Source organism: Salmo salar, chromosome 11, assembly GCF_965601325.2.
Source record: "Salmo salar chromosome 11, fSalSal1, whole genome shotgun sequence".
NCBI lineage: Eukaryota > Metazoa > Chordata > Actinopteri > Salmoniformes > Salmonidae > Salmo > Salmo salar.
In genome coordinates, this window is record NC_138301.1 from 55,529,545 (window position 1) to 55,545,974 (window position 16,430).

Below are 16,430 nucleotides of genomic sequence, written 5' to 3' on the forward strand. Positions count from 1 at the left end.
TTGATGATGTGAGACGTTACCTGTCTGACTGTGACGATGTGAGACGTTACCTGTCTGACTGTGATGATGTGAGATGTTACCTGTCTGACTGTGACAATGTGAGACGTTATCTGTCTGACTGTGACAATGTGAGACGTTACCTGTCTGACTGTGACGATGTTAGACGTTACCTGTCTGACTGTGATGATGTGAGATGTTACCTTTCTGAGACGTTACCTGTCTGACTGTGACAATGTGAGATGTTACCTGTCTGCCTGTGATGATGTGAGACGTTTACCTGTCTGACTGTGATGATGTGAGACGTTACCCCTCTGACTGTGATGATGTGAGATGTTACCTGTCTGACTGTGACGATGTGAGACGTTACCTGTCTGACTGTGATGATGTGAGACATTGCCTGTCTGACTGTGATGATGTGAGACGTTACCTGTCTGAGACGTTACCTGTCTGACTGTGACAATGTGAGACGTTACCTGTCTGACTGTGACGATGTGAGATGTTACCTGTCTGCCTGTGATGATGTGAGACGTTTACCTGTCTGACTGTGATGATGTGAGATGTTACCTGTCTGACTGTGATGATGTGAGAATTTGCCTGTCTGACGGTGATGATATGAGACGGTACCTGTCTGACTGTGATGATGTGAGATGTTACCTGTCTGACTGTGATGATGTGAGACGTTACCTGTCTGACTGTGATGATGTGAGAAGTTACCTGTCTGACTGTGATGATATGAGATGTTACCTGTCTGATTGTGATGATGTGAGATGTTACCTGTCTGACTGTGATGATGTGAGACGTTACCTGTCTGACTGTGATGATGTGTGACGTTACCCCTCTGACTGTGATGATGTGAGACATTGCCTGTCTGACTGTGATGATGTGAGACGTTACCTGTCTGAGACGTTACCTGTCTGACTGTGACAATGTGAGACGTTACCTGTCTGAGACGTTATCTGTCTGACTGTGACGATGTGAGACGTTACCTGTCTGACTGTGATGATGTGAGACATTACCTGTCTGAGACGTTACCTGTCTGACTGTGACGATGTGAGATGTTACCTGTCTGACTGTGACGTTGTGAGACGTTACCTGTCTGAGACGTTACCTGTCGGACTGTGACAATGTGAGATGTTACCTGTCTGACTGTGACGATGTGAGACGTTACCTGTCTGACTGTGATGATGTGAGACATTACCTGTCTGAGACGTTACCTGTCTGACTGTGACGATGTGAGACGTTACCTGCCTGACTTTGATGATGTGAGACGTTACCTGTCTGACTGTGACGATGTGAGACGTTACCTGTCTGACTGTGATGATGTGAGATGTTACCTGTCTGACTGTGACAATGTGAGACGTTATCTGTCTGACTGTGACAATGTGAGACGTTACCTGTCTGACTGTGACGATGTTAGACGTTACCTGTCTGACTGTGATGATGTGAGATGTTACCTTTCTGAGACGTTACCTGTCTGACTGTGACAATGTGAGATGTTACCTGTCTGACTGTGACGATGTGAGACGTTACCTGTCTGACTGTGATGATGTGAGATGTTACCTGCCTGACTGTGATGATGTGAGACGTTACCTGTCTGACTGTGACGATGTTAGACGTTACCTGTCTGACTGTGATGATGTGAGATGTTACCTTTCTGAGACGTTACCTGTCTGACTGTGACGATGTGAGATGTTACCTGTCTGCCTGTGATGATGTGAGACGTTTACCTGTCTGACTGTGATGATGTGAGACGTTACCCCTCTGACTGTGATGATGTGAGATGTTACCTGTCTGACTGTGACGATGTGAGACGTTACCTGTCTGACTGTGATGATGTGAGACATTGCCTGTCTGACTGTGATGATGTGAGACGTTACCTGTCTGAGACGTTACCTGTCTGACTGTGACAATGTGAGACGTTACCTGTCTGACTGTGACGATGTGAGATGTTACCTGTCTGACTGTGACGATGTGAGACGTTACGTGTCTGACTGTGACGATGTGAGACATTACCTGTCTGCCTGTGATGATGTGAGACGTTTACCTGTCTGACTGTGATGATGTGAGATGTTACCTGTCTGACTGTGATGATGTGAGAATTTGCCTGTCTGACGGTGATGATATGAGACGGTACCTGTCTGACTGTGATGATGTGAGATGTTACCTGTCTGACTGTGATGATGTGAGACGTTACCTGTCTGACTGTGATGATGTGAGAAGTTACCTGTCTGACTGTGATGATGTGAGAAGTTACCTGTCTGACTGTGATGATGTGAGATGTTACCTGTCTGATTGTGATGATGTGAGATGTTACCTGTCTGACTGTGATGATGTGAGACGTTACCTGTCTGACTGTGATGATGTGAGAAGTTACCTGTCTGACTGTGATGATGTGAGACATTGCCTGTCTGACTGTGATGATGTGAGACGTTACCTGTCTGAGACGTTACCTGTCTGACTGTGACAATGTGAGACGTTACCTGTCTGAGACGTTATCTGTCTGACTGTGACGATGTGAGAAGTTACCTGTCTGACTGTGATGATGTGAGATGTTACCTGTCTGACTGTGATGATGTGAGAAGTTACCTGTCTGACTGTGATGATGTGAGACGTTACCTGTCTGACTGTGATGATGTGAGAAGTTACCTGTCTGACTGTGATGATGTGAGATGTTACCTGTCTGACTGTGATGATGTGAGACGTTACCTGTCTGACTGTGATGATGTGAGAAGTTACCTGTCTGACTGTGACGATGTGAGACGTTACCTGTCTGACTGTGATGATGTGAGACGCTACCTGTCTGAGACGTTACCTGTCTGACTGTGATGATGTGAGAAGTTACCTGTCTGAGACGTTACCTATCTGACTGTGATGATGTGAGAAGTTACCTGTCTGAGACGTTACCTGTCTGACTGTGATGATGTGAGAAGTTACCTGTCTGAGACGTTACCTGTCTGACTGTGATGATGTGAGAAGTTACCTGTCTGAGACGTTACCTGTCTGACTGTGATGATGTGAGAAGTTACCTGTCTGAGACGTTACCTGTCTGACTGTGATGATGTGAGAAGTTACATGTCTGACTGTGATGATGTGAGACGTTACCTGTCTGACTGTGATGATGTGAGATGTTACCTGTCTGACTGTGATGATGTGAGATGTTACCTGTCTGACTCTGATGATGTGAGATGTTACCTGTCTGACTGTGATGATGTGAGACGTTACCCCTCTGACTGTGATGATGTGAGACGTTACCGGTCTGACTGTGACGATGTGAGACGTTACCTGTCTGACTGTGATGACGTGAGACGTTACCTGTCTGACTGTGATGATGTGAGACGTTACCTGTCTGCCTGTGATGATGTGAGACGTTTACCTGTCTGACTGTGATGATGTGAGATGTTACCTGTCTGACTGTGATGATGTGAGACGTTACCTGTCTGACTGTGACGATGTGAGACGTTACCTGTCTGACTGTGATGACGTGAGACGTTACCTGTCTGACTGTGACGATGTGAGACGTTATCTGTCTGATTGAGATGGTGTGAGACGTTACCTGTCTGACTGTGACGATGTGAGAAATTACCTGTCTGACTGTGACGATGTGAGAAGTTGCCTGTCTGACTGTGATGATGTGAGATGTTACCTGTCTGACTGTGATGATGTCAGACGTTACCTGTCTGACTGTGATGATGTGAGAAGTTACCTGTCTGACTGTGATGATGTGAGATGTTACCTGTCTGATTGTGATGATGTGAGATGTTACCTGTCTGACTGTGATGATGTGAGACGTTACCTGTCTGACTGTGATGATGTGAGAAGTTACCTGTCTGACTGTGATGATGTTAGACGTTACATGTCTGACTGTGATGATGTGAGACGTTACCTGCCTGACTGTGATGATGTGAGACGTTATCTGTCTGACTGTGACAATGTGAGACGTTACCTGTCTGACTGTGATGATGTGAGACGTTACCTGTCTGACTGTGACGATGTGAGACGGTACCCCTCTGACTGTGATGATGTGAGACGTTACCTGTCTGAGACATTACCTGTCTGACTGTGATGATGTGAGAAGTTACCTGTCTGAGACGATACCTGTCTGACTGTGATGATGTGAGAAGTTACCTGTCTGAGACGTTACCTGTCTGACTGTGATGATGTGAGAAGTTACCTGTCTGAGACGTTACCTGTCTGACTGTGATGATGTGAGAAGTTACCTGTCTGAGACGTTACCTGTCTGACTGTGATGATGTGAGAAGTTACCTGTCTGACTGTGATGATGTGAGACGTTACCCCTCTGACTGTGATGATGTGAGACATTGCCTGTCTGACTGTGATGATGTGAGACGTTACCTGTCTGACTGTGATGATGTGAGAAGTTACCTGTCTGACTGTGACGATGTTAGACGTTACCTGTCTGACTGTGATGATGTGAGACATTACCTGTCTGAGACGTTACCTGTCTGACTGTGACGATGTGAGATGTTACCTGTCTGACTGTGACGATGTGAGACGTTACCTGTCTGAGACGTTACCTGTCGGACTGTGACAATGTGAGATGTTACCTGTCTGACTGTGACGATGTGAGACGTTACCTGTCTGACTGTGATGATGTGAGACATTACCTGTCTGAGACGTTACCTGTCTGACTGTGATGATGTGAGAAGTTACCTGTCTGAGACGTTACCTGTCTGACTGTGATGATGTGAGAAGTTACCTGTCTGACTGTGATGATGTGAGACGTTACCCCTCTGACTGTGATGATGTGAGACATTGCCTGTCTGACTGTGATGATGTGAGACGTTACCTGTCTGAGACGTTACCTGTCTGACTGTGACAATGTGAGACGTTACCTGTCTGAGACGTTATCTGTCTGACTGTGACGATGTGAGACGTTACCTGTCTGACTGTGATGATGTGAGACGTTAAATGTCTGACTGTGATGATGTGAGAGTTTACCTGTCTGACTGTGATGATGTGAGAAGTTACCTGTCTGACTGTGATGATGTGAGATGTTACCTGTCTGACTGTGATGATGTGAGAATTTGCCTGTCTGACGGTGATGATATGAGACGGTAACTGTCTGACTGTGATGATGTGAGATGTTACCTGTCTGACTGTGATGATGTGAGACGTTACCTGTCTGACTGTGATGATGTGAGAAGTTACCTGTCTGACTGTGATGATGTGAGATGTTACCTGTCTGATTGTGATGATGTGAGATGTTACCTGTCTGACTGTGATGATGTGAGACGTTACCTGTCTGACTGTGATGATGTGAGAAGTTACCTGTCTGACTGTGACGATGTTAGACGTTACCTGTCTGACTGTGATGATGTGAGACGTTACCTGCCTGACTGTGATGATGTGAGACGTTATCTGTCTGACTGTGACAATGTGAGATGTTACCTGTCTGACTGTGACGATGTGAGACGTTACCTGTCTGAGACATTACCTGTCTGACTGTGATGATGTGAGAAGTTACCTGTCTGAGACGATACCTGTCTGACTGTGATGATGTGAGAAGTTACCTGTCTGAGACGTTACCTGTCTGACTGTGATGATGTGAGAAGTTACCTGTCTGAGACGTTACCTGTCTGACTGTGATGATGTGAGAAGTTACCTGTCTGAGACGTTACCTGTCTGACTGTGATGATGTGAGAAGTTACCTGTCTGACTGTGATGATGTGAGACGTTACCCCTCTGACTGTGATGATGTGAGACATTGCCTGTCTGACTGTGATGATGTGAGACGTTACCTGTCTGAGACGTTACCTGTCTGACTGTGACAACGTGAGACGTTACCTGTCTGAGACGTTATCTGTCTGACTGTGACGATGTGAGACGTTACCTGTCTGACTGTGATGATGTGAGACATTACCTGTCTGAGACGTTACCTGTCTGACTGTGACGATGTGAGATGTTACCTGTCTGACTGTGACGATGTGAGACGTTACCTGTCTGAGACGTTACCTGTCGGACTGTGACAATGTGAGATGTTACCTGTCTGACTGTGACGATGTGAGACGTTACCTGTCTGACTGTGATGATGTGAGACATTACCTGTCTGAGACGTTACCTGTCTGACTGTGACGATGTGAGACGTTACCTGCCTGACTTTGATGATGTGAGACGTTACCTGTCTGACTGTGACGATGTGAGACGTTACCTGTCTGACTGTGATGATGTGAGATGTTACCTGTCTGACTGTGACAATGTGAGACGTTATCTGTCTGACTGTGACAATGTGAGACGTTACCTGTCTGACTGTGACGATGTTAGACGTTACCTGTCTGACTGTGATGATGTGAGATGTTACCTTTCTGAGACGTTACCTGTCTGACTGTGACAATGTGAGATGTTACCTGTCTGCCTGTGATGATGTGAGACGTTTACCTGTCTGACTGTGATGATGTGAGACGTTACCCCTCTGACTGTGATGATGTGAGATGTTACCTGTCTGACTGTGACGATGTGAGACGTTACCTGTCTGACTGTGATGATGTGAGACATTGCCTGTCTGACTGTGATGATGTGAGACGTTACCTGTCTGAGACGTTACCTGTCTGACTGTGACAATGTGAGACGTTACCTGTCTGACTGTGACGATGTGAGATGTTACCTGTCTGCCTGTGATGATGTGAGACGTTTACCTGTCTGACTGTGATGATGTGAGATGTTACCTGTCTGACTGTGATGATGTGAGAATTTGCCTGTCTGACGGTGATGATATGAGACGGTACCTGTCTGACTGTGATGATGTGAGATGTTACCTGTCTGACTGTGATGATGTGAGACGTTACCTGTCTGACTGTGATGATGTGAGAAGTTACCTGTCTGACTGTGATGATATGAGATGTTACCTGTCTGATTGTGATGATGTGAGATGTTACCTGTCTGACTGTGATGATGTGAGACGTTACCTGTCTGACTGTGATGATGTGTGACGTTACCCCTCTGACTGTGATGATGTGAGACATTGCCTGTCTGACTGTGATGATGTGAGACGTTACCTGTCTGAGACGTTACCTGTCTGACTGTGACAATGTGAGACGTTACCTGTCTGAGACGTTATCTGTCTGACTGTGACGATGTGAGACGTTACCTGTCTGACTGTGATGATGTGAGACATTACCTGTCTGAGACGTTACCTGTCTGACTGTGACGATGTGAGATGTTACCTGTCTGACTGTGACGTTGTGAGACGTTACCTGTCTGAGACGTTACCTGTCGGACGGTGACAATGTGAGATGTTACCTGTCTGACTGTGACGATGTGAGACGTTACCTGTCTGACTGTGATGATGTGAGACATTACCTGTCTGAGACGTTACCTGTCTGACTGTGACGATGTGAGACGTTACCTGCCTGACTTTGATGATGTGAGACGTTACCTGTCTGACTGTGACGATGTGAGACGTTACCTGTCTGACTGTGATGATGTGAGATGTTACCTGTCTGACTGTGACAATGTGAGACGTTATCTGTCTGACTGTGACAATGTGAGACGTTACCTGTCTGACTGTGACGATGTTAGACGTTACCTGTCTGACTGTGATGATGTGAGATGTTACCTTTCTGAGACGTTACCTGTCTGACTGTGACAATGTGAGATGTTACCTGTCTGCCTGTGATGATGTGAGACGTTTACCTGTCTGACTGTGATGATGTGAGACGTTACCCCTCTGACTGTGATTATGTGAGATGTTACCTGTCTGACTGTGACGATGTGAGACGTTACCTGTCTGACTGTGATGATGTGAGATGTTACCTGCCTGACTGTGATGATGTGAGACGTTACCTGTCTGACTGTGACGATGTGAGACGTTACCTGTCTGACTGTGATGATGTGAGATGTTACCTGTCTGACTGTGACAATGTGAGACGTTATCTGTCTGACTGTGACAATGTGAGACGTTACCTGTCTGACTGTGACGATGTGAGATGTTACCTGTCTGACTGTGATGATGTGAGACATTGCCTGTCTGACTGTGATGATGTGAGACTTTACCTGTCTGAGACGTTACCTGTCTGACTGTGACAATGTGAGACGTTACCTGTCTGAGACGTTATCTGTCTGACTGTGACGATGTGAGACGTTACCTGTCTGAGAAGTTACCTGTCTGACCTTGATGATGTGAGAAGTTACCAGTCTGAGACGATACCTGTCTGACTGTGATGATGTGAGAAGTTACCTGTCTGACTGTGATGATGTGAGACGTTACCTGTCAGACTGTGATGATGTGAGACGTTACCCCTCTGACTGTGATGATGTGAGATGTTACCTGTCTGACTGTGACGATGTGAGATGTTACCTGTCTGACTGTGATGATGTGAGACATTGCCTGTCTGACTGTGATGATGTGAGACTTTACCTGTCTGAGACGTTACCTGTCTGACTGTGACAATGTGAGACGTTACCTGTCTGAGACGTTACCTGTCTGACTGTGACGATGTGAGATGTTACCTGTCTGACTGTGACGATGTGAGACGTTACCTGTCTGAGACGTTACCTGTCGGACTGTGACAATGTGAGATGTTACCTGTCTGACTGTGACGATGTGAGACGTTACCTGTCTGACTGTGATGATGTGAGACATTACCTGTCTGAGACGTTACCTGTCTGACTGTGACGATGTGAGACGTTACCTGCCTGACTGTGATGATGTGAGACGTTACCTGTCTGACTGTGACTATGTGAGACGTTACCTGCCTGACTGTGATGATGTGAGACGTTACCTGTCTGACTGTGACGATGTGAGACGTTACCTGTCTGACTGTGATGATGTGAGATGTTACCTGTCTGACTGTGACAATGTTAGACGTTATCTGTCTGACTGTGACAATGTGAGACGTTACCTGTCTGACTGTGACGATGTTAGACATTACCTGTCTGACTGTGATGATGTGAGATGTTACCTTTCTGAGACGTTACCTGTCTGACTGTGACAATGTGAGATGTTACCTGTCTGACTGTGATGATGTGAGACGTTACCTGTCTGACTGTGATGATGTGAGACATTACCTGTCTGAGACGTTACCTGTCTGACTCTGACGATGTGAGATGTTACCTGCCTGACTGTGATGATGTGAGACATTACCTGTCTGCCTGTGACGATGTGAGACGTTACCTGCCTGACTGTGATGATGTGAGACATTACCTGTCTGACTGTGACGATGTGAGACGTTACCTGTCTGACTGTGACAATGTGAGACGTTACCTGTCTGACTGTGACGATGTTAGACGTTACCTGTCTGACTGTGATGATGTGAGATGTTACCTTTCTGAGACGTTACCTGTCTGACTGTGACGATGTGAGATGTTACCTGTCTGCCTGTGATGATGTGAGACGTTTACCTGTCTGACTGTGATGATGTGAGACGTTACCCCTCTGACTGTGATGATGTGAGATGTTACCTGTCTGACTGTGACGATGTGAGATGTTACCTGTCTGACTGTGATGATGTGAGACATTGCCTGTCTGACTGTGATGATGTGAGACGTTACCTGTCTGAGACTTTACCTGTCTGACTGTGACAATGTGAGACGTTACCTGTCTGACCGTGACAATGTGAGACGTTACCTGTCTGACTGTGACGATGTGAGACGTTACCTGTCTGACTGTGATGATGTGAGACATTACCTGTCTGAGACGTTACCTGTCTGACTGTGACGATGTGAGACGTTACCTGCCTGACTGTGATGATGTGAGACGTTACCTGTCTGACTGTGACTATGTGAGACGTTACCTGCCTGACTGTGATGATGTGAGACGTTACCTGTCTGACTGTGACGATGTGAGACGTTACCTGTCTGACTGTGATGATGTGAGATGTTACATGTCTGACTGTGACAATGTTAGACGTTATCTGTCTGACTGTGACAATGTGAGACGTTACCTGTCTGACTGTGACGATGTTAGACATTACCTGTCTGACTGTGATGATGTGAGATGTTACCTTTCTGAGACGTTACCTGTCTGACTGTGACAATGTGAGATGTTACCTGTCTGACTGTGATGATGTGAGACGTTACCTGTCTGACTGTGATGATGTGAGACATTACCTGTCTGAGACGTTACCTGTCTGACTCTGACGATGTGAGACGTTACCTGCCTGACTGTGATGATGTGAGACATTACCTGTCTGCCTGTGACGATGTGAGACGTTACCTGCCTGACTGTGATGATGTGAGACATTACCTGTCTGACTGTGACGATGTGAGACGTTACCTGTCTGACTGTGACAATGTGAGACGTTACCTGTCTGACTGTGACGATGTTAGACGTTACCTGTCTGACTGTGATGATGTGAGATGTTACCTTTCTGAGACGTTACCTGTCTGACTGTGACGATGTGAGATGTTACCTGTCTGCCTGTGATGATGTGAGACGTTTACCTGTCTGACTGTGATGATGTGAGACGTTACCCCTCTGACTGTGATGATGTGAGATGTTACCTGTCTGACTGTGACGATGTGAGATGTTACCTGTCTGACTGTGATGATGTGAGACATTGCCTGTCTGACTGTGATGATGTGAGACGTTACCTGTCTGAGACTTTACCTGTCTGACTGTGACAATGTGAGACGTTACCTGTCTGACCGTGACAATGTGAGACGTTACCTGTCTGAGTGTGACGATGTGAGACGTTACATGTCTGACTGTGACGATGTGAGACGTTACCTGTCTGCCTGTGATGATGTGAGACGTTTACCTGTCTGACTGTGATGATGTGAGATGTTACCTGTCTGACTGTGATGATGTGAGACGTTACCTGTCTGACTGTGACGATGTGAGACGTTACCTGTCTGACTGTGATGACGTGAGACGTTACCTGTCTGACTGTGATGATATGAGACGGTACCTGTCTGACTGTGTTGATGTGAGATGTTACCTGTCTGACTGTGATGATGTGAGATGTTACCTGTCTGACTGTGATGATGTGAGATGTTACCTGTCTGATTGTGATGATGTGAGATGTTACCTGTCTGACTGTGATGATGTGAGACGTTACCTGTCTGACTGTGATGATGTGAGAAGTTACCTGTCTGACTGTGACGATGTTAGACGTTACCTGTCTGACTGTGATGATGTGAGACGTTACCTGCCTGACTGTGATGATGTGAGACGTTATCTGTCTGACTGTGACAATGTGAGACGTTACCTGTCTGACTGTGACGATGTGAGACGGTACCCCTCTGACTGTGATGATGTGAGACGTTACCTGTCTGAGACATTACCTGTGTGACTGTGATGATGTGAGAAGTTACCTGTCTGAGACGATACCTGTCTGACTGTGATGATGTGAGAAGTTACCTGTCTGAGACGTTACCTGTCTGACTGTGATGATGTGAGAAGTTACCTGTTTGAGACGTTACCTGTCTGACTGTGATGATGTGAGAAGTTACCTGTCTGACTGTGATGATGTGAGACGTTACCTGTCAGACTGTGATGATGTGAGACGTTACCCCTCTGACTGTGATGATGTGAAACGTTACCTGTCTGACTGTGATGATGTGAGACGTTACCTGTCTGACTGTGACAATGTGAGACATTGCCTGTTTGACTGTGATGATGTGAGACGTTACCTGTCTGACTGTGACAATGTGAGACGTTACCTGTCTGAGACGTTATCTGTCTGACTGTGACGATGTGAGACGTTACCTGTCTGACTGTGATGATGTGAGACATTACCTGTCTGAGACGTTACCTGTCTGACTGTGACGATGTGAGATGTTACCTGTCTGACTGTGACGATGTGAGACGTTACCTGTCTGAGACGTTACCTGTCGGACTGTGACAATGTGAGATGTTACCTGTCTGACTGTGACGATGTGAGACGTTACCTGTCTGACTGTGATGATGTGAGACATTACCTGTCTGAGACGTTACCTGTCTGACTGTGACGATGTGAGACGTTACCTGCCTGACTTTGATGATGTGAGACGTTACCTGTCTGACTGTGACGATGTGAGACGTTACCTGTCTGACTGTGATGATGTGAGATGTTACCTGTCTGACTGTGACAATGTGAGACGTTATCTGTCTGACTGTGACAATGTGAGACGTTACCTGTCTGACTGTGACGATGTTAGACGTTACCTGTCTGACTGTGATGATGTGAGATGTTACCTTTCTGAGACGTTACCTGTCTGACTGTGACAATGTGAGATGTTACCTGTCTGCCTGTGATGATGTGAGACGTTTACCTGTCTGACTGTGATGATGTGAGACGTTACCCCTCTGACTGTGATTATGTGAGATGTTACCTGTCTGACTGTGACGATGTGAGACGTTACCTGTCTGACTGTGATGATGTGAGATGTTACCTTTCTGAGACGTTACCTGTCTGACTGTGATGATGTGAGACGTTACCTGTCTGACTGTGACTATGTGAGATGTTACCTGCCTGACTGTGATGATGTGAGACGTTACCTGTCTGACTGTGATGATGTGAGACGTTACCTGTCTGACTGTGATGATGTGAGATGTTACCTGTCTGACTGTGACAATGTGAGACGTTATCTGTCTGACTGTGACAATGTGAGACGTTACCTGTCTGACTGTGACGATGTGAGATGTTACCTGTCTGACTGTGATGATGTGAGACATTGCCTGTCTGACTGTGATGATGTGAGACTTTACCTGTCTGAGACGTTACCTGTCTGACTGTGACAATGTGAGACGTTACCTGTCTGAGACGTTATCTGTCTGACTGTGACGATGTGAGACGTTACCTGTCTGAGAAGTTACCTGTCTGACCTTGATGATGTGAGAAGTTACCAGTCTGAGACGATACCTGTCTGACTGTGATGATGTGAGAAGTTACCTGTCTGACTGTGATGATGTGAGACGTTACCTGTCAGACTGTGATGATGTGAGACGTTACCCCTCTGACTGTGATGATGTGAGATGTTACCTGTCTGACTGTGACGATGTGAGATGTTACCTGTCTGACTGTGATGATGTGAGACATTGCCTGTCTGACTGTGATGATGTGAGACTTTACCTGTCTGAGACGTTACCTGTCTGACTGTGACAATGTGAGACGTTACCTGTCTGAGACGTTATCTGTCTGACTGTGACGATGTGAGACGTTACCTGTCTGACTGTGATGATGTGAGACATTACCTGTCTGAGACGTTACCTGTCTGACTGTGACGATGTGAGATGTTACCTGTCTGACTGTGACGATGTGAGACGTTACCTGTCTGAGACGTTACCTGTCGGACTGTGACAATGTGAGATGTTACCTGTCTGACTGTGACGATGTGAGACGTTACCTGTCTGACTGTGATGATGTGAGACATTACCTGTCTGAGACGTTACCTGTCTGACTGTGACGATGTGAGACGTTACCTGCCTGACTGTGATGATGTGAGACGTTACCTGTCTGACTGTGACTATGTGAGACGTTACCTGCCTGACTGTGATGATGTGAGACGTTACCTGTCTGACTGTGACGATGTGAGACGTTACCTGTCTGACTGTGATGATGTGAGATGTTACCTGTCTGACTGTGACAATGTTAGACGTTATCTGTCTGACTGTGACAATGTGAGACGTTACCTGTCTGACTGTGACGATGTTAGACATTACCTGTCTGACTGTGATGATGTGAGATGTTACCTTTCTGAGACGTTACCTGTCTGACTGTGACAATGTGAGATGTTACCTGTCTGACTGTGATGATGTGAGACGTTACCTGTCTGACTGTGATGATGTGAGACATTACCTGTCTGAGACGTTACCTGTCTGACTCTGACGATGTGAGACGTTACCTGCCTGACTGTGATGATGTGAGACATTACCTGTCTGCCTGTGACGATGTGAGACGTTACCTGCCTGACTGTGATGATGTGAGACGTTACCTGTCTGACTGTGACGATGTGAGACGTTACCTGTCTGACTGTGACAATGTGAGACGTTACCTGTCTGACTGTGACGATGTTAGACGTTACCTGTCTGACTGTGATGATGTGAGATGTTACCTTTCTGAGACGTTACCTGTCTGACTGTGACGATGTGAGATGTTACCTGTCTGCCTGTGATGATGTGAGACGTTTACCTGTCTGACTGTGATGATGTGAGATGTTACCTGTCTGACTGTGACGATGTGAGATGTTACCTGTCTGACTGTGATGATGTGAGACATTGCCTGTCTGACTGTGATGATGTGAGACGTTACCTGTCTGAGACTTTACCTGTCTGACTGTGACAATGTGAGACGTTACCTGTCTGACCGTGACAATGTGAGACGTTACCTGTCTGACTGTGACGATGTGAGACGTTACATGTCTGACTGTGACGATGTGAGACGTTACCTGTCTGCCTGTGATGATGTGAGACGTTTACCTGTCTGACTGTGATGATGTGAGATGTTACCTGTCTGACTGTGATGATGTGAGACGTTACCTGTCTGACTGTGACGATGTGAGACGTTACCTGTCTGACTGTGATGACGTGAGACGTTACCTGTCTGACTGTGACGATGTGAGACGTTATCTGTCTGATTGAGATGGTGTGAGACGTTACCTGTCTGACTGTGATGATGTGAGAAATTACCTGTCTGACTGTGACGATGTGAGAAGTTGCCTGTCTGACTGTGATGATATGAGACGGTACCTGTCTGACTGTGTTGATGTGAGATGTTACCTGTCTGACTGTGATGATGTGAGATGTTACCTGTCTGACTGTGATGATGTGAGATGTTACCTGTCTGATTGTGATGATGTGAGATGTTACCTGTCTGACTGTGATGATGTGAGACGTTACCTGTCTGACTGTGATGATGTGAGAAGTTACCTGTCTGACTGTGACGATGTTAGACGTTACCTGTCTGACTTTGATGATGTGAGACGTTACCTGCCTGACTGTGATGATGTGAGACGTTATCTGTCTGACTGTGACAATGTGAGACGTTACCTGTCTGACTGTGACGATGTGAGACGGTACCCCTCTGACTGTGATGATGTGAGACGTTACCTGTCTGAGACATTACCTGTGTGACTGTGATGATGTGAGAAGTTACCTGTCTGAGACGATACCTGTCTGACTGTGATGATGTGAGAAGTTACCTGTCTGAGACGTTACCTGTCTGACTGTGATGATGTGAGAAGTTACCTGTTTGAGACGTTACCTGTCTGACTGTGATGATGTGAGAAGTTACCTGTCTGAGACGTTACCTGTCTGACTGTGATGATGTGAGAAGTTACCAGTCTGAGACGATACCTGTCTGACTGTGATGATGTGAGAAGTTACCTGTCTGACTGTGATGATGTGAGACGTTACCTGTCAGACTGTGATGATGTGAGACGTTACCCCTCTGACTGTGATGATGTGAAACGTTACCTGTCTGACTGTGATGATGTGAGACGTTACCTGTCTGACTGTGACAATGTGAGACATTGCCTGTTTGACTGTGATGATGTGAGACGTTACCTGTCTGACTGTGACGATGTGAGATGTTACCTGCCTGACTGTGATGATGTGAGACGTTAAGTGTCTGACTGTGACGATGTGAGATGTTACCTGCCTGACTGTGATGATGTGAGATGTTACCTGTCTGACTGTGACAATGTGAGACGTTATCTGTCTGACTGTGACAATGTGAGACGTTACCTGTCTGACTGTGTTGATGTTAGACGTTACCTGTCTGACTGTGACAATGTGAGACGTTATCTGTCTGACTGTGACAATGTGAGACGTAACCTGTCTGACTGTGACGATGTTAGACGTTACCTGTCTGACTGTGATGAAGTGAGATGTTACCTGTCTGAGACGTTACCTGTCTGACTGTGACGATGTGAGACGTTACCTGTCTGACTGTGACAATGTGAGACGTTACCCCTCTGACTGTGATGATGTGAGACGTTACCTGTCTGACTGTGACGATGTCAGATGTTACCCCTCTGACTGTGACGACGTGAGACGTTACCTGTCTGAGACGTTACCTGTCTGACTGTGACGATGTGAGACGTTACCTGTCTGACTGTGACAATGTGAGACGTTACCCCTCTGACTGTGATGACGTGAGACGTTACCTGTCTGACTGTGATGATGTGAGACGTTACCTGTCTGACTGTGACGACGTGAGACGTTACCTGTCTGAGACATTACCTGTCTGACTGTGATGATGTGAGACATTACCTGTCTGACTGTGACGACGTGAGACGTTACCTGTCTGACTGTGACGATGTGAGACGTTACCCCTCTGACTGTGACGATGTGAGAAGTTACCTGTATAACAGTGACGATGTCAGATGTTACCCCTCTGACTGTGACGATGTGTGAAGTTACCTGTCTGACTGTGACGATGTGTGAAGTTACCTGCCTGACTGTGATGATGTGAGACGTTACCTGTCTGACTGTGACGATGTGAGACGTTACCTGTCTGACTGTGACGATGTGAGAATTTACCTGTCTGACT